The sequence below is a fragment of the Mixophyes fleayi genome, chromosome 1, assembly GCF_038048845.1.
Source record: "Mixophyes fleayi isolate aMixFle1 chromosome 1, aMixFle1.hap1, whole genome shotgun sequence".
Taxonomy (NCBI): domain Eukaryota; kingdom Metazoa; phylum Chordata; class Amphibia; order Anura; family Limnodynastidae; genus Mixophyes; species Mixophyes fleayi.
Window position 1 is genome coordinate 82,270,466 of NC_134402.1, and position 19,832 is coordinate 82,290,297.

The following is a 19,832-nucleotide window of genomic DNA, read 5'->3' on the forward strand; positions in this document are numbered from 1 at the left end:
CCTCTCTGTGCCGCTCTTCACTGAATGTCGGGCGTAATGTCATGATGTGACGCCCAACATTCAGTGATAACGGAGCAGAGAGGAGGGTCGCTGGCGCCGCGGTCACGTGAGTATTTTATATCTATTTTTTTCTTTAAAGTTACCCACTCCCCCCACCAACGAACAGAGAAGCAATCGGGGTCGGGGCCTACTGGGTGATAGCCGGGGGCCTACTGGGTGATAGCCGGCGGCCCAGTCCAACCCTGCCTGAATGTCACTGGAGACTTTGAAGAACACTGCTACCCCTCCTCTTTCTTTTCTACCAATGATGCTGCCCAACTGCACTAGAAACTGCCAAGAACTGTGCTATCCCTTCTGTGTCCTTCTGTGAAATGGCGCTGGATTGCCGTGGACTGCAGTACTTATAAAATCCAAAGCTTGCGAGATCTGAGATCTGATGATGTAACAATAACGTTTTGCCTCGTTTTCAATTCCGAGGGATCTGCAAATTTCGGGTGTGTTCAGTTCTCACGGAACCGAGCCTGAGCATCTCTACTTTTAATGGGATCAATTTTCCACTTCATGTTGCAGTTTGATGGAATAGTAAATTTCAAAGAGAACTCTATGAAAGGGGATAAAATGTTCAATATACAAACAAGTGCCCCATGTAATAAAGGAGGATCTTATATCTTTTCACTGTCACAATTAATGGAAGCCATAAAAGAGGCTAAACCCCGAGGTATATTATATAAAAGTTTATTTTAATGAGAATAGTGGTAGGAGGCTGGAAGCTTTGTTGCGAAAAGCAATGTTTTCAATGTTAGTCTGTGTACCTCTTCAGCATTTTCTGCCTCTCTAAACACATTGGCGTGGAGGCACCTACAAAGAGCTTAGTGTAATGCTAATTCAAGGTATTTTGCAGTGCACATTGGGTGTGCTCCATAAAGTTTCAGTCTTCCTTTCCTGTCTCTTGTTGATAGAACAACAAGGGTTTTATCAAAACAGGTTTTTGCTCTTTTATAGTTAGGTATATGTTCAATATTGTTTTTATTCCTTTCCTCTGTAGAAAGCTTATGGACATCAGTAAAAGGGAGAGTTAATTACACAGCAAATGTCTATTATTTTACATAAGAAAGTATAATTTTACTTGCACAAGTCATGTTCCATTGTCAAACTTACGCTGGCTATAAAACTGGCTAAATAACTGTATATGAACTAGAATATATTTACTTGCACATTAGTTTGTATGCACTGATTTGTATGGTATTTAAAGTTCACAAAGAGATGTTGCTATGGTATCCTCTTCGGCTGTTGCCAAGATACAACTCCCGGTGGTATCGCTGCATGACATAATTATTCATTTGTTTGTTTGATTGGCATGCACGAACAAGCTTTCAGCCAGTAAAACAATATTCAATAAGTGGTCTGGTAAACTAGAAACTGTAAATGCATTTACCAAATCAATTGTTTTAAGGAAAACTAGAGTTCAAATACAGATTGATGTAGCTAGATGCAACACACTGAAAGATGTTGACTTTTAAATGACTACAGAAATGCAAATAGAATGCAATTTATTGAGGAAAAAAAATGTTAGGCAAAGATAGGTGTGGTACATTATATAACTTTTAGATCAAAAATAAATCGGTAATAACATTTTGTAATTTATTTCTATGCAAATTAGTCTGGATTTTTTAGGCGGAAAAATAGGTTCTTTGAAATGTTATTGAGTTACACAGACGTGAGTCACTTACCAAGTAAAATTGTTAATTATGATGAGACCAATTTTTATCTTTTAAAGTTGTGCCTCTTTCACTGATTAAACAGCTTTCTTTTAGTGCAGCCCCAGATATTTACTCCTATGTTTAACCATTTAGTCTTCCTTAGTATATCGGTTCCAAATATGCGTATTTTGTACAAGGTCTGAAACAATTATAGGGAGAAGAGATTATTACTATTAGTTTCCTGTCTGCATTTTAGTTTTTAGCAGCATTTATTCCTCTATGAAGGTCTGTTACGACTATGCAAGGGAGCCTTTGTTGCCGCAATATATTAGATAGTCGTGAACTGGTTAATCAGGTCATTTGAGCAGTACGTGGGGGGGGGGGCTTACAAAATGTTGCTCCCAAATGTCTAGTAAAATCTACACATACATACATTTTAAATAAATAATGAATGAAGAATAATTACTTTTTTTTTTGGAATATCGATTGCAAAACATTTTGTTAAAAGTACAGAAAATTAGCTACATAGCTCTTAAAGAAAATGTTTACACAATGTTTACTTCTGCATTCAGCTTGTTAATACTGTTAAGTTTTATAAATATATATATATATATATATATATATGTATATATACATATATATCTATATTTATATATATATATATATATATATATATATATCTATATCTATCATACATGTCAACTCTCCTGGAATGTCCGGGAGGCTCTCAATTTCTGTAGATCTCCCAGACTCCTGAGACAGTAGGATATTCTCCCGCATCTGCCAACTTCCAGGACTTGGAGCCTCCATGATGCCACAATTCCCTGAACTTCGCCCTCACATGACTACCCCCCACCCCACGGATCTATATGTACCGTATATATTTTCTTAGCTCAGTCTGCAATGTTGCACATTAGGCCACAGTTGAAAACTTATGTGTGGTGGCTCTTAGACCCATTTATTACAGGTTTATTACAGTTTGCCGGCTGTGAGTCTTAGGGGCATATTCAATTGTTTACATTTTCCGCCACGGAAAAAGTAAACAGGTTATTACGGTAATTCTACTCAGATTTCAGCTCGCAGTTCCCTGAGCCGCGAGCTGAAATCCAGCGAGAAACTACCGTAATAACGGTATTTAGGCGCACTATTAATGACGGAAATAGTGCGCGCGCCGCAAAATTTTGGGCGTTTTCACCAACAATTGAATGTGCCCCTTAAAGTCCAGTTTTAACTGTTTTGTTTTCCGTTTGTGTTTTGTACCTTTTGCTACTGTGATTTGTTATGTACAATTGTAACTGTTCTCCTGAATCACTCAAGTAAACAATGCATCTTCTGTATAAAGAAATACTGGCATTCTCACTGTACCACAAGTGGAGAAGTCGGCTCAGCTGTCTAAATAGTGTCTTTGCATAAAAATGTTGGAACTTTTACAGACATTTAAATATGTTGCAAAATCCACAACATTTTCATACATTGGATGTTAGATTCTCTGAATGCCCTCTGAATCATGACTTGCCTTCACTAACAAAATAAATGCAAAATTGATGTAAGAAATATATTTTGGTTATATTTTTCAATGTATGTGCATTTTTTGTGACAAATAAAAAAAAATACTAGTATGCTTGGTGGCATAACCATATTTACCCAATGCATGGGTATTATCTTGGGTTTACTTTATCATTAGACATCATGGGTTGTATGTATTAATGTGTATATAACCCACTGCTATATTTTTGGAGCAGAGCTTTGCTTTATGTAATATTTTGCTTATATTATATATTGCAGCTCTATTTAAAAAGCAGAACTGATCTTTTCCACTCAGAGTTCACTGAGAATGGCTCGGTGTGGTGGGGAGAGATCCACACGAGACGCCACATCGTAATGACTAATTGTAATAAATAAAACAGTTACAAGACTCTAAGTCCACCTATTATGTTAATTTGGGGGATTCAGGACTGAATAATGAGAAACGAAACTTATGAGGAAAGATTTCAGGGTGGGAAGATAGAAACCTGTCCTGGAAAAGCCAGGTCACATTGGAGATCTAATTATGGTTCACTATTTTACGTTTAACTAATTATAATTGGGTGAAAAAAACTGCAGATGCCTTCAGCAGGGCTTTAGAAATGTGACATTCTATATAGAATTATCATGATGGTCTATTAAAAGGTAGCTCAGCCAAACAATAATCAGCTTTCATGTCTTTGAGTCAAATCCTCTTTCAGCACAATCCATGAGGCAATCTACTCATAAGAGCACACGTGACACACACACACGAATATACACACACAATATACACACACAATTAGCATATATTTGTTGCTGTTTAAGTCTCTAATTGCTTCCAAGCACACACTCTCCAGCATCAATGCAGGTATTCTGTGGATAAACACATGGGAGGATTTCGGTGTATTTTATAAATGTCATGGAACTTGTTAGATGTATCATAATCAATGTTTGTACTTTTGTTTCCCTATAGGTCCTCTACTTTTAACAATCCCTTTCTACAATATCCGACAGATACTCTATGTAGTGACACTAAATGTATTGTGCATACTATATATTTTTATTCTTTGCAAGTACTCTAATTAATATTACTAATAAATGTTCCACTTCCATTTTCTCCAAGGCTAAACATCAATAGATGGTATAACCAGGGGAGGGCAGGCAAAGTATAGTCCAGGGGACAAGACTCGACTCAGCAGCCTAGCCCGAGATATCACACTATGGGACTGGCCCAGGGGGCAGATGCCCCACAGCCCAGCCAGCCCCTGGGTATAACCCTACAGTACATACTATATATATATATATATATATATATATATATATATATATATATGTGCTGTCGTAAATTGATATTCTTAGTAGTAGTTGGTGCTGAAATCCCTAATACAGTACTTTTTTTCTACAGTCATTTGTAAGCATCATTTGCAGATACATACATTTTAATTTTCCAAACTGAAACTCAGGAAACTTATGCTCATATGCAAGCCATGGAACAGATCTGCTCAACACTGTCCAAATCTGGCATGGCTCTGCCCATGAATTGTTAGGCTTTGCCTTTATTCCTAAGAAAACAATTAGGACTGTCCTTAAAATATTGGGCACATTGATGGTTTGCAGGTGTAAAATTGATTGATGGCTGAAGATATTTTTGAGGGGATAACTGGGCTACAACATCTGTTCTCTAACAATATTTTTACACAGTGAACTATAGGAAAACTATTTGTCACAGACTGGGTTTGACTGATGACTACTAGTTGGTACTACTTTTATTCATGAAAATTTACTTACCATCTTTTATAGTTTTTGTAACCTTACTTTCAACCCATTATAGCTCCTTCCTCAGATTACCTCTCCCAGGTGCACACTTTCTGCTGTCACTCACCAAACGTTGTACTTTTTGTATTATATTTTTAAATGTAGTCTGTTATATTATACTATATTATGTGTGAGTGCTGAAAACAAACCTCCCAACAGCCAGTAATCCCAACAGTAGTAGAAGTCACACCTCCCATGTAAATCACAAACAATAACTTAAATATCTTTAAATTCTCATAATTTCCTCAGCAGGTTATATTGAATTAAGATTTGGATTTTCCCTTTCAACACATATGCTCCAATGTTCCACTGACTATATCTTTAAAACTCCTACAGGGGTGGCTGTTGCCCACATAAATATTCATAGTCTTCTACCCAAATTAGATAAACTAAATGTTTTCTGCATAAGCTCAAAGTCATAATTCTTATTGAAACTTGGGTAACCCACAAAATTACTGATGCATTTACAGCCATTCATGGATATTCTACATGTAGAAAAGAGTGATAAATGTTGCTTTAAGTTCAGGAGTTTTTATGTTTTATACATTCTTCTATAAACCCTGTAGTCCATCTGTATTTGAACACAGAGTTTGAAAGGTTTGCCTCTTTTTTCCAATTCCATCATTACTGATATGTCATACTTCCTGGGTAGCATTCTCACCTTAAATGCTAAGAGTGAACTTCTAGACCTCTGGAACTTTTTCACGTGCCTTGACCCTAAAAACAGCAAATTCTGTACATAATTCAAATCAACTAATTTACCAATCATCTAGGACCAATCTTAATTCCTCTAATCCTTTCCTGCTAAACTGAATCCTATCATCCTGTCCCAGCCTTATCCTTAATTATGGTATTGTGCCTGACATTTTAATGAGCTAACAACGGCTCCTGATATAGAAATAACTTGATACCTGAATTTGATTCTGCATTGGATTTTTTCAGTCTGAGTTGCTAAAACTATGTGACACCCATGCCCCAAAGTGCTACAAATGAGTGCATTGAGTTTACCTTCCCTGGGTTACTATGGATACTACTGATTTATAGATGCCTTGTGGATGCCTTATTAACTACTACCCTGGTCATTTTATCAAAGCACTTAAAATCCTACAAAATTCTGGATGGTTATTAATTATTTATTTGAGTCATGCATCTTTCAGAACCCTGCTAGTATCATAAAGAATGATGTGATGTTGTCTAATACTGCTATTGCTAGTACATTTAATAAGCACTTTGTGGGACGTGCTACTTTTTACTAGCCCGGCATAACTGTGACCTTAATTCAGATGCACTGATTGAGTGCTTCCATATTGGTACTCCAGAATATACTCATGGATGTTCAATCTAGTATGTGAATGGGACAATTGGCAATAAGCTCCTGTCACTCAAACTAAACAACCAATGTTTCTGTGCCTTGGTGTCCTTAAGTCTAAAGCCTCCTTACCAAACTTAGCAATTATGCCATCAGGTCCCAATCTGAGGCATGGTAAATTACAAGAGTTATCCTTATCCTTTTAAAAGAGGTGACAAAATTGTTATCACAAACTACAGACCCATCTATTTACTACCTATTTTATCCAAAGTCATGAAAATATATTTTTGTTTTTCAATGATAGGGGATGTTCCTGGACTCCAGGTGAAATCACTTTGCCTGTCAAACTTTCATACACCTTCTAGACAATTTCCTAATAATCAATGTCTAACATTCGGACACCTTTACACCTTAGATCCACTTCCAGAAGTCTACATATGGTTACATTGGGCTTATTGAGTACCACATGTCTATTATATCTGCACCCAGCCTCAGATATTTAAAAACATATGTTATTTTATATGATAAACATGTATGTTATGTAATGTATAGTTCCCCTCTACTGTAACCAAAATTGGTGTGTGATCTACCCAGGGCATACTTGAAAATGAGAGATAAAGCTCAGTGTATTTCTTCCTGGCAAAATACTATCATATATTATATAATGAATGTAAATTATCAACACTGCTCCCCTGGTTTTGTTTGTTATCATTAAAAATTCTAATCCTATGTAATCTACATGTTAAAATGTATCCATTATAATGATGTTAATGGAATAGAAGTGCATAATGAACATTTCCAATGGTTTTATCATCTTGGGTAGGTGTGGTGTATATGATTAGATTATAATGTTATGGACACAGCGGGCCTCCTCATTAAGGAGAGCAAAACAAAAAAAGGAGTGAGTTTGCTCCTGGACAAACCATGGTACAATGCAAGGGGGGGCAAATTAGTTTATTATTTTGCACATAAGTTAAATACTGTCTGTTTTTCATGTAGCACGCAAATACTTGATAGCTTTATTTTTACATTGAGATTTAAAGTTGATCTTGGACAGTATTTCCTACCATTCTATATATTTGATATAGAGCAAAACAAGTATAACATCAACAACATACGTGTGTACTTGTTGCAACCAAAAGATTGTCATCACTGAATTTAAGTGCATAGGAATCAGTCAATCAAAATTCCTAAGAGCAAAGAATACCCTGGGGCCTAATTGCAATGATTACTTTTCCATATTTACATAATATACGGTGCCATTGATATATTGTGTGCTAATGAGGCATGGAAACATTTTCAAAGTAGTGTCTCCTGATAATTAACACTATAGGCAACCAGATAAAAACATTTTTTACAGCTAAGCCTGGAGTTTCTTTTGGGAACATTTTGTGCTCTCCTAATTGGGTTAATTTTTTCTTAAATGCTTTTTCCACTGTATGCAACAACTTGATTAAAGTCCCTTGTTCCTAATAATAGTATTTTGGTTCTGGGGCTCCCCTTCTATATGCAAAATGTGCCAAGATATAAACAGTGGGGGAACAAATTGTAACCCATAGCAAAATGCATCACTGTCTCATGAAATCCTCATTTACAATTCTTACCCCGATCAATCATAGATTATACATATATCAGACATGACTCCAGATATAACACCAATGCAGCGATGCCATGCAATTTTCCAGAACAGTGCCTTCGCTGCAAAACATCATCATCATCATCATTTATTTATATAGCGCCACTGATTCTACAGCGCTGGACAGAGAACTCACTCACATCAGTCCCTGCCCCATTGGAGCTTACAGTCTAAATTCCCTAACACGCACACAGACAGTCAGAGAGGGAGATAGAGACTAGGGTCAATTTGATAGCAGCCAATTAACCTACTAGTATGTTTTTGGAGTGTGGGAGGAAACCGGAGCACCCGGAGGAAACCCACGCAAACACAGGGAGAACATACAAACTCCACACAGATAAGGCCATGGTTGGGAATTGAACTCATGACCCCAGTGCTGTGAGGCAGAAGTGCTAACCACTTAGCCACTGTGCTGCCCCAAACAATATCAGTACACTGATCCTGTGCACAATCCTTTCTTATAACCAGTATAAAATACAGACCCTTACATTTGGGGGGATTATTATCAACACTTGTTAAAATCTTGGATTAGTTTTCTTTCTTCCCTTTGGGTAACACCCTACTTAATGCATTTTCGATAATCGATCCTACTCTCCTTTACCAGTCAGAGGGTTATTATTTTGTTAATCTGCATAAACATACTCGATCAATCTTCTCTACAAGGGAAGGAGCAAATGTTCTCATTAAACTACAAGCAAAACAAAGCACACCTTTTTCCTTACTTCTAAATTAAAGTGATATTATTGCCCATATCTCAGTGGGGTAAGCACAATTTATATAGACAATGTAATTTAATTAGGAGACTTCAGATTAATGCTTAAATACAACTATAGAAGAGGGACTGAGTAGTCTTGGGAAGGGTCCTTATAGGGGGGGGTTGGGGGTGGACTTTTATAAAAGAACCAATCGCACCAGATCTGCGTGTACTTGTAGGAGTTATTATTTAGGTATGCAGGGGTTTTCTTCATGGCCTCCCGGTACCAGATTTTGCTAAGAAGGTTTTGCCAGGAAGAAGAATGCAGCCCCTGTCCTTTTTAATCTTTTTATTAATGATCTTGTAGATGGCCTAGAATCTATGGTGTTCATATTCGCTTGATAACACTAAGCTATGTAGGGTTATTAGTGTGAAGCAGGATAGTAACTTGCTCCAAAAAGATTTAGACAAAATAGAAAACTGGGCCACGATGTGGAAGATGAAATGTTAAATAGATAAATGGAGTCTTATGCTTCTAGGCTGTGTAATTATATTAAATTAATTAATTAAATGGAATAGAGTTGGAAGAAAACTGAGATTGAAAAGGAATACTAATTACCAAACAACTGAGTAGCAGCACACAGTGCCAAGCAGTGTGCTGTAAAGGCAAATAAAACATTGAGATGCATGGGGGATAAATGCATGTGATAAAAACATAGTATTATCATCATATAAAATTATATCATATAAAAGGTGGGAAAACTCATTAATAAATGGAGTTAAATTATATAGAGTTTAGAAAAACTATACGGCGACCTGATTAATATGTATACACATATTCAAGGTCAATAAACCGATTTGTAGAAATGATCATATAGAGGATAAAGCATTGTCAATTGCAGATGAAAGGCAGTTTCATCATATTCACAGGAGAGAGGTTATTTAGCTGGTTTAGCTGTGCAATTCTGTACCACATGAGGTGGCAAAATTGCAAGTTCAATAACAGAATTTAAAAATAGGCAAGAAATTATATGTGTTGCTTTAATTAGTAGAGGACAGTTTGGGGGTCAGGAAAGAATGACTGACCCCGGTGAGACTTAATTGGCAACTGTCACACTGCGGTTTGGTTTTGTCTTCTTCTGGTTTAACTCAATTCGAATTTATGAAAGATTGACTTTGTTGCTTTTCCTTACTAACTGTGTAACTATATGTCCATGGTAAACCTGTGCCTCTTTCATAAGGTTAATTTAATGTGACACTTTTATCATTAAAGCCTTTTACATCAGACTAAAAGCAAAACAGAAATCAAATGATTGATTTAATAAAGGCGTAACATGCTATCAGTTTCCCCATCCTTTCAAATATGTGGAGGAGGAGAAACACTTTAGAAGTTTTTTTCCAAGCAAGATTGAAAATGATTGACGTTTACCTAGAACTAACTTTCTACATGCATATTATGTACATTAGTAAATATTTCCCTTAATCAGATTATGACATCATAAAACACATTGCATGTTGGCCTGTGATGAAATTTACTCTCACAAACACAACACAAAGGACACTTTTACGAACAAGTCTGAGGTTACTGTGTGCAATATTTTCTTTAACATATACATGAACTATCTACTTACTATCTACATCCCTTTGCAATATATTAATAATTAGATACAAATTATTGCATTATAGATCATCTGCAATAAACAACCAAGTAATGCACTCAGGAAGACCCACAAAAATAGGTTTGCTTTTAAAGGGAGGATGATTTGAGAATTTCAAAACAATATTCGCAATCAAGATATGGTCACACCAACTGCACAATAAATTTAATAATCATACACTGCAGGATCTGTGACTTTAAAAAGATATGCTGTGCACACAGCAAATATTATTGGGAGTAGACTCGTTTACTTAGAGTAAAATGCACAAATTTGTACTGTGTATGTTCACTATTGCACCTCTATAAGCTTAGAAAAGTAGAACAGGAAGGGAAGGAGCATGCAAAGCTGACCAAATACAGCCGTATCGCTAGCTGGTGCCTGATGATGAAGTCGCCAGCACTAGCTAGCTGCTTCAGATTGGCTGGCTACAGATTCATCTCTGAAGCTGATTGGTGCTTTCTTTGTTGTTCATGCCTATATTACATGGTTTTTGGGCACATTGTAAAATACAGTTGTTGCTAGCTTCATTAGTACACAAAAAGTAAGATTATACCTCTTGTATTAGTTTTTTTCTATTTGAATGAAACCTAATAAAAAAAAGGACCTATGGCACTTAAATAATATTAATAGTGTGGCTCAACTAAATACAAGGTAAATATTAATAACATTCAAAATAACTGAGGCAGATAAGTACCAGCTGCTGACTTACAGGATTCTTTGAACCTGTTGAACAAGGAAATAATAAATTACAGAAGCAGCACTATACCTCCACTCAAAATCTACTAAACTGTAAGATGAGTCAGATGTGAATTTAATATAAATATTTTAATCGTAACAATCAAAACACCTAAAAGATAAAAAAAAAAATGAACACAGACATATAGGGGCAGATTCAAGTAGCCGCAATATTCCTCAGAATACCGTACCTGCGCACTTTTACCATTACTACGATAGAAATACCCTCTGATTTATCCTCACACCTTTATGGGGCACAAGGAAGAAGGAGCGGATGTTTATGTAAAAAATATTCGCCTCAAAGTGTCTCCGGAATGGTCGTGGCTAATTGAAATTGAATACCTTAGATTGTAAACAGGATCATTTTATATATATATATATATATATATATATATATATATATATATATATATATATATATATATTTCATATCCTTAAAGATTAGCAACAAAATTGCAATTTCAATAAGCACTTTTCAGTAATTCGGTTTTTGGGGGTAAATACTTTATTTTTACATGCAGGCTTTTAAGGCTTACTTTTTGGGCACATATGCATCCAAATCAGCATGAGACCCATAATATTAGAAAAAAATATTCATCAGAGAAAAAATAGTTTAGCATCTTAATTATAAAAAAGATAGAAATATGATATGATACCTCGTATAACATACAACTTGTACACTCTAAACAATTATATAAGACAAAATTAATTCATTTCACAAACAACAACCGATTTACCATGAGCCACATGGTGCTAAATGAAAGTGAGCTCAGCACCCCTACCTGTGTTCAGGACTGGGTTGCGGAACTTTGTATAGCCAGGGATGGGGCTCTTGTCGCTGCTTTGAACTACCTGGACAGCAGGTAGGTGCTGAAACTTGTTTAAAGAACAGCCCTGTCAATGTGAAGTGCAAAATAGATACAGTCATACGGAAATGTTCAAGCTGACAGCTAGCACCAATAACAACTCACACTATTTACAAAATAACGAAATAAAAAAACAATAGTATACAGGTTAACCAAAGCACAAACACAGGATGGTATTTTGAAAGTACTACAATATAACATTAATACATTCAAACACTGCTAGAGCTAATAAACTGTACCAAGCTAAAAACAGTGATACACATGGGCTCTGCCCAGTTTTCAGTGATCAATCCCGGGTGTGGATGAAAACAGGAATTGCCGGAATGCCGGAAAGCCGGAATGATTTGGCTCCCTGCAGCGCCCTCTGCTGCTTGGTGTCTTGAGTGAAACTTGCTGTGTTTTCTCTGCCTGTATAGTGCATTCTGTTCTGCTACACAGATATGTTCACTGTAATATGTCGAACAACTGTTGCACATATTATATTGCATATATATTGTACTGTGTGTATGTGTGTGTGTGTGTATATATATATATATATATATATATATATATATATATATATATATACACACACACAATATATTTTTATATATTTCTGTATGTCATAGCTATATATTCTAGTTATCCATTCTACCTGCCTGAATGTATGTCGGAATGGGGCGCTTTACACATCCATTCTGGTTACCAGAATGGATGTCTCAATATCTTAAGCATTCATTCCAGGTGCTGGAATGGATGCCTGAGTACCTTAGTTATCCATTCCGGCTACCAGAATTGGGCTTCCTGGGGCGTATTCAATTGACGGCGGGATCGCCAAAAATCCTGCGCTCGAAAAATATTACCATTAATACGGTAATATCTCGCTGGATTTCAGCTCGCGGCTCCCTGAGCTGCGAGCTTACCGTATTAACGGTATTTACGCGCAGGATTACCGTATTAACGGTAATATTTTTAGAGCGCGGGATTTTCTGCGATCCAGCCGTCAATTGAATACCCCCCTAAATATCTTAGACAACTATTCCAAGTGCCGGATTGGGGCTCAGAGTACTCTAACCATCCATTCTGGCACCCGGATGTGGCTCTGAGTACCTTAGCTATCCGTTCCGGGTGCCGGAATAGATGTCTGGGTATCCTAGCAATCCATTCCGGGTGCCGAAATGAATGATTAATGTACTCATAGCCCCATTCTGGCAGCCGGAATGGATGCTTAATGTACTCAGACTTGCATTCCAGCAGCCGGAATGGATGCTTAATGTACTCAGACGCCCATTCCGGCAGCCGGAATGGATGCTTAAGGTCCTCGGCGCTCCATTCCGGCAGCCGGAATGGATGCCTTAATGTACTCAACCGTACATTCCGGCAGCCGGAATGGATGGGTAAAGTGCTGGCAGACCCAATCTGGCAGCCGGAATGGATGCTTAATGTACTCAGACCTCCATTCCGGCTGCCGGAATGGATGGGTAATGTACTCAAAACCCCATTCCAGGACCCAGAATGAATAGCTGTGGTACTCACAGACCCATTCATGCACCCGGCCTGGATAGCTATGGAACTCTGAGACCCATTCCGGCACACGGAATGGATAGCTATGGTATTGGTAGACCCATTCTGGCATCCAGAATAGATGGGTAAGGTGCTCAGAGCCCCATTCTGGCACCCAGAATGGTTGGCTAAGGTACTGACAGACCCATTCCAGCAACCAGAATGGATGGGTAAGGTGCTCAGAGCCCCATTCCGGCACCCGGAATGGATGGTTTAGGTTCTCATAGCCCCATTCCGGCAGGTGGAAGGGATGGTTAAGGTCCACGTAGCTCCATTACGGAAGCCGGAATGGATGGCTAAGGTCCATGGAGCCCCATTCCAGCATCCAGAATTGATGGGCAAGGTGCTCAGAGCCCCATTCCGGCACCCGGAATGGATGGTTTAGGTTCTCATAGCCCCATTCCGGCAGCCGGAATGCATGGTTAAGGTCCTTGTAGCTCCATTACGGCAGCTGGAATGGATTGGTAATGCACTCAGCGCTTCATTCCAACATACATTCAGACAGGTAGAACGGATAACTAGAATATGTAGCTATGATATATATAAATGTATATAAATACATTGTGTGTATATATATATATATATATATATATATATATATATATATATATATTCACACACACATACACACAATACAATATACTGTATATGCAATATAATATGTGTAACAGTTGCTACATATTACAGAGAACATATCTGTGTAGCAGAACAGAATGCACAGCGAGCTTCACTCAAGACACCAAGCAGCAGAGGGTGCTATAGTAAGCTGACTCATTCCGGCGTTCCGGGATTCCGGCAGTTCCGACTTTTACCTAATCCCATCAATCCCTAATCTCAGATAATACACACTGACAATAAGTGAATACATTCTTATCACAGCCATAGGCATTCAGAACTAATGCAGCTGGCAGTCCGAAGCAGCAATATGTACCACTGTCATACAGGTTGCCACACTAGATTGGATGGTTCAGACTGAGAGGCGAGCAGTAAAAACCAGGTACAGGTGACATAATGACCCAGGTGCATGCAGCTATGCAGAGACAGCAACAGTCATCACAAGCACTGACCTCTTTCCCTGGGTTACTGCTGTCACTGTGCAAAAGAAACCACCTCACATCCGCAGCAGCTACACAGTACACAGCTATCAGCAAATAACCAGGCCAAGCACCACGGAATCAACACACCCACTAAGTGAGTCACAATCACACACCCTGACCTACAAGCATCTGATTGGAGAAAAGAACTGTCTGTAACACTGGCAACAGTAGCATCCCTATTAACTCATCCCATCCTACTTACACTGAGCTTCGCTGCTCTAGTAGAAACTGACTACAGCACATTCTGCTGTCTGCACAGAGTTTCCACATTTTACACATGAATGACAGTATTAGTGTACAAATAGGCAGCTCAATATTACAAATATTGTAGATCCTTAAAGAGTACCAGAGTCTAATCTATTTTTTATAAGTTATGAAATATACTCGGCATGTCACTATATTTTGTGATGGTAAACAACAATTAGAATGTATCATAGTACTTGGTTTACTAAAATGTCAATGGAACAGAACAACCAAAAATTACAGAACAACCAAAAATGAATGGCGTTAGTGTTTTGAATGCCAAAACAATTTGTAGCTGAGATAAACTTTGGGGCTTCTGGCCACTGTTGGATACTGGATGTACATCGGTTTGCATAGTCTAAATTATGAATATTTGCACTGCACATGCACAATAAGAGAGCGCATGTAGTGCGTTCATGTAGAGTTGAACACATCTGACACTTGTGCCTCCTTATGACTGGAGAGACAAAACAGGGGAGAGAAGGGGTGGTCTATCATAGGTTGAGTACACTAAAGATGTCTTCACATAAATGACTACGCATATACACCTGCTAGGAGCCATTTCTATTGCTGGAGGGCAGGTGCACATACATGTTGATAGTAATGAAGACCGCGACCTCGAGCTAGGCTGCTTCTGATTGGCTGATTGCAGATTAACCTCTGAAGATGAGTGGTGCATTGATTGTGTATATATTAAAGGATTTTGTGGATGCATTTTTACAATTATTTGTTTGCTACTTTCATTTGTACACGAGAAGGAATATTATATCTGCTGTATTATATCAAGCCTAATAATGTGTTTTTTCAATCAAAACAAATGTCAACAAATGTTAATTTATTTTTGTGTTTGCGCATGTGGTTGTATGTATACCTGATCTAAACCTGGCCCATATGTTACAGGTGCAAAGCTGAATGCATCTTGAGGAGTTTTCCACTCAGCACATGGGCATAAATACGTTATTTTTATGGGCATCTGTGTTAGTGTCAATTCTGTCCAACATGCATCAAACTAAGCATCATGCCCACTAAGTCTAAGAGGTAAATATATCGCATGGCGGTTTTGTTAAACTGACAATTTGTTGCATTTATAAGGGCATGTTGTATTGAGCTATCTTGCCATAAGAAGAGTCACCATTAACTCATAATTTATTGTGGCAATCATTGATTAGGGGGCATATAGGGCAATTTTTATTGTTAATTTTATTAAATATTATTTTTTTAAATTATGGGGCAATATGAATATATAATAATAATAATAATTGCTAATGGGGCAATAATTATTTATGATGGGGCAACAAGTGCCAGCATGCACTGTGCATTCTAGTACTTGTAGTGTCACATGTGTGCAATATAGTTTGTGCACCCATCATTAAATAATAATTGTTGTCCTATCATATATATACCCCCCGATATATATACCCATAAGTATATGTTCAGAATCTGACTGACCAGCTATACCATTATCACTATACAACATTTTGCTATCTCAGGGCATCTTATCTGCTTGCTGTCACCTGGAAAGTACCAATACTGGTAAAATATTAAATGAAGCATTCTATCCAAACTATGCATTATTTCTGAGTTCATTTATAATCACAGTTGGGCAGAGTATTGCTCCATAGCTATGAGCAGGCATTGGACCGCTCATCTAGCATTCGGCTATTATGGATTACAGCATTAGATTGTAAGTGAATGACATTTTGCTCCCCAAAGATATCCCCAAGCTCAACAAGCCTACAGTTGAATTTACAGAGCTCACTCCACACAGGACTATCACTGTACCCCTATTATTATTATTATTATTAATTTTTATTTATAGGGCGCCACAAAGTATCCGTAGCGCCGTACAAGGACAAACAATGGCACAGTACAAGGTGAAACAGCACATTACAAGTAACAGTAAGCACTATAACTCTGGGGGCTCAGACACAGCATGAAAGAGAGGGAGGGAGGGGAAAAGTGAGTACAGGCAGGTAACTATGGCCCAAGAGGGTGGGCACGGATGACAGGTTGAGAGTCACTTAGGGGAGCGGAGAGAAGCGAGAGGAGACAGAGGGTAGAGGGACTGAGAGGAGGTGAGCTGAGTAGCTGGAGAGCGCAGTTAAAAGTCATGGAAACAGAAGGTAGGAGAGCCCTGCTCAAAGGAGCGAACAATCTAAAGGGAGGGGAGGACAGACAGACACATGGATGAGACGGAGAGATGGGAGGAAGGGGGAGAAGGGAAGAAGGGATGAGAAAGAGAGGTAGCCGACCGGTGGGAGTTTAGGCATGAGACTGGAAGGCTTTAAGGAAAAGGTGGGTTTTTAATGTTCGTTTGAAAGAGGACAGATTAGGGGAAGTTCTGATGGAGCGGGGGAGCATGTTCCAATGGAGGGGAGCGGCGCGGGAGAAGTCTTGGATACGTGCATGAGAGGAGGTAATCAGAGGGGAAGAGAGGCGACGATCGTTGGACGATCGCAGTGAGCGGGGGGGAGTGTGAATAGAGATAAGGTTAGAGATGTAGGGAGCAGTGGAGTTGGCGAGGGCCTTGTAAGTCAGAGTGAGGAGCTTGAAAAGGATTCTGTAGAGGAAGGGGAGCCAGTGAAGGGCTTGGTAGAGTGGGGATACAGAGGTGGAACGGCGAGAGAGGAAAATAAGCCTAGCAGCGGCATTAAGTACAGATCTAAGGGGAGCGAGCCCTATCTCTGGTCACTATGATGAAAGAAGTCACCAATATGGGACCAAGTCCCTCCTTTGCTAATCTCTGTTGCCTCAACCATACCACACAATTGGAGACTACACAAAAATGCTAGTAGCCAATGCCTGCTTTGATATTGGTCGCTAATATTGCTTCTTCCTTACAGTAGCCACCCTTTCACCTCTAAAAACTACAATTATTATGTTACATTATATATTCTGCACACCTCTTAGATTATAGACTCATTTTAGAAGGGTCATCTTTACCTTCTAATTCATTTCATCACACTTATTTTTTTTTGTATTGTGTTCCCATTAATGTACAGAACTGATTAACATTTTATCACATTATGAATATGGGATAATAATAATAATAAAAATAATAATAATAATGAATCCTTGGGGTAAATGTATCAAGATACAATTTGGCATTTTACTCAATTTTTTCGGGCGAGTTTAAACTCGCTGATGTATGAAAGTGCAAGTTGATAGAAAATCGGCAGTAAAGTTGAGTTTTTCAAAATCGCAATTTCACAAATCAATACAAATCGCAATCCCAACGTTTTGCCACTCTTGCAATACAAGTCACAATATATATATATATATATATATATATATATATATATATATATATATATATATATATATATATATATAAAGCTGCGTTTTGCAAAATCACTGCAATTTTATTCTAAAAATAGCCAGAATCAAAACGCTGCTATGGATAGGTTAGATTAGCAAACACATCAGCTTTACCATGCTGCCCAATGTTAACATAAAGGCAGGGCCGGTGCTAGGGTCCTTGGCGCCCTAGGAATTTTTTCAAAATTGCCCCCCCCCCCCCGCAAAAATCGGCGCCGCCCCCCCCCTTCCCCCGCAAAAATCGGCGCCCTCCTCCCTCCTCCCCCCTCACCCCGTCTTTCCTTACCTTGTCTCACCACTGCCGCCTCTCTGCTCCGTCTCCTCCCCTCCACTCACTGACACTAGTGAGTGGAGGGGAGGAGACGGAGCAGAGAGGCGGCGGTGGTGAGCAATAGCCTCTCTCCCCTCCCCCATGCATCTGAATGCTGTGCAGCGGCCATGACAGGTATGGTCAGTGGTCGCTGCACAGTTTTAAAGTAATTCACCATTCTGTGGCGCCCTCCAGGCGCCCTCCAGAGCCCGGCGCCCTAGGCAAGTGCCTAACCTTGCCTAATGGGAGCGCCGGGCCTGCATAAAAGAAGGCACAATACAAATTTTGATAACGAGGGTAATCATGATTTTAGAGGGGCAAAAATTATTATTAATTACCTTACGGGAGGTCAAATTATTTCATGAAATAATCAGTGAACCAAATTTCTTTAATTATTATGTATGGGAAAATGATTGTATTTTATTATTTTATAGTGGATTACTATTTCATTACCAGTTGGGAAATAATTATTTTTCCTGATGTGACAACGCCTGTACAAGGTTCATTACATGTACCATGTACCTTGTACAGGCGCTGTATCCTTAAATTATTACATGAACAAGTGGGATCACATTGAGTCTCTTCAATGTGACGTCAGCCACCGCTGCCGGCTTCTTCAGGGCCATAATTGAGAAAAGTCATCCATGTAAGCTGTCATTAATTTCAGTCAGTCGGCGAGCAGCTCTTCGGTTTCCTCCAGTCGGGGTAAGCACTGTCGGGTTTTCCACGGCCGGAAAATGGTAATGTGTGTGCGTATATTCTCAGCAAGAGGATTAGCTGGAGATAATAATTCCTCAGTATATACGATAAGGAGCTAGCTATAGTCTATATGGAAATTATACTAATTAGATCCAGTTACCGTGAAATGACAGATAAACCTGTGAATAATATAGGAGGCATGAATGGAGGGTACTTATGAATCTTTTAAAATAAATCAAATATAGAACTATAGTGTCTAATAAAGGGGACTAAGGGCTAGATTTACTAAGCTGCGGGTTTGAAAAAGTGGGGATGTTGCCTATGGCAACCAATCAGATTCTAGCTGTCATTTTGTAGAAGGTGCTAAATAAATGAAATCTAGAATCTGATTGGTTGCTATAGGCAACATCCCCACTTTTTCAAACCCACAGCTTAGTAAATCTAGCCCTAAGTGCGTGAGTTATTGTCAACTGAGACATATATTCCAGCGTGTGTGCTTCCCTAAAGTTAAACCACAGCTTGAACTATTTACCTGTGCCTGGTAATTAACCCTTTAGGGGACAGCTAATCCGTGAACTTAATAGTAGTATCTTTCTGAAGTGAGATATAAATCGCATAATTTGAAAGAGAGTCATTAATTTAAGAGCACCATAGGGAATGGAAGAAGTACTAATATCTTATAAATAAATTAGTAAACAAATTAC

General features: G+C 38.5%; 1 protein-coding gene across 2 annotated transcripts in view; it reads right to left on the bottom strand.

Annotated features, from left to right (window-relative positions):
- Positions 1–11,936, bottom strand: part of WDR17 (WD repeat domain 17) — a 113,380-nt gene extending 101,444 nt beyond the window's left edge. The window contains exons 1-2 of one of the 2 annotated variants that reach the window (XM_075197559.1): positions 11,836–11,930; positions 11,028–11,041 (exon numbers count right to left, since the gene is read on the bottom strand). The gene's annotated coding sequence lies outside the window, so the exon portion shown is untranslated. Of the gene's footprint in view, positions 1–11,027; positions 11,042–11,835 lie in introns of both variants that reach the window. The other variant, XM_075197550.1, reaches the window with a different exon arrangement.
- Between the last annotated feature and the right edge of the window lie 7,896 nt (positions 11,937–19,832).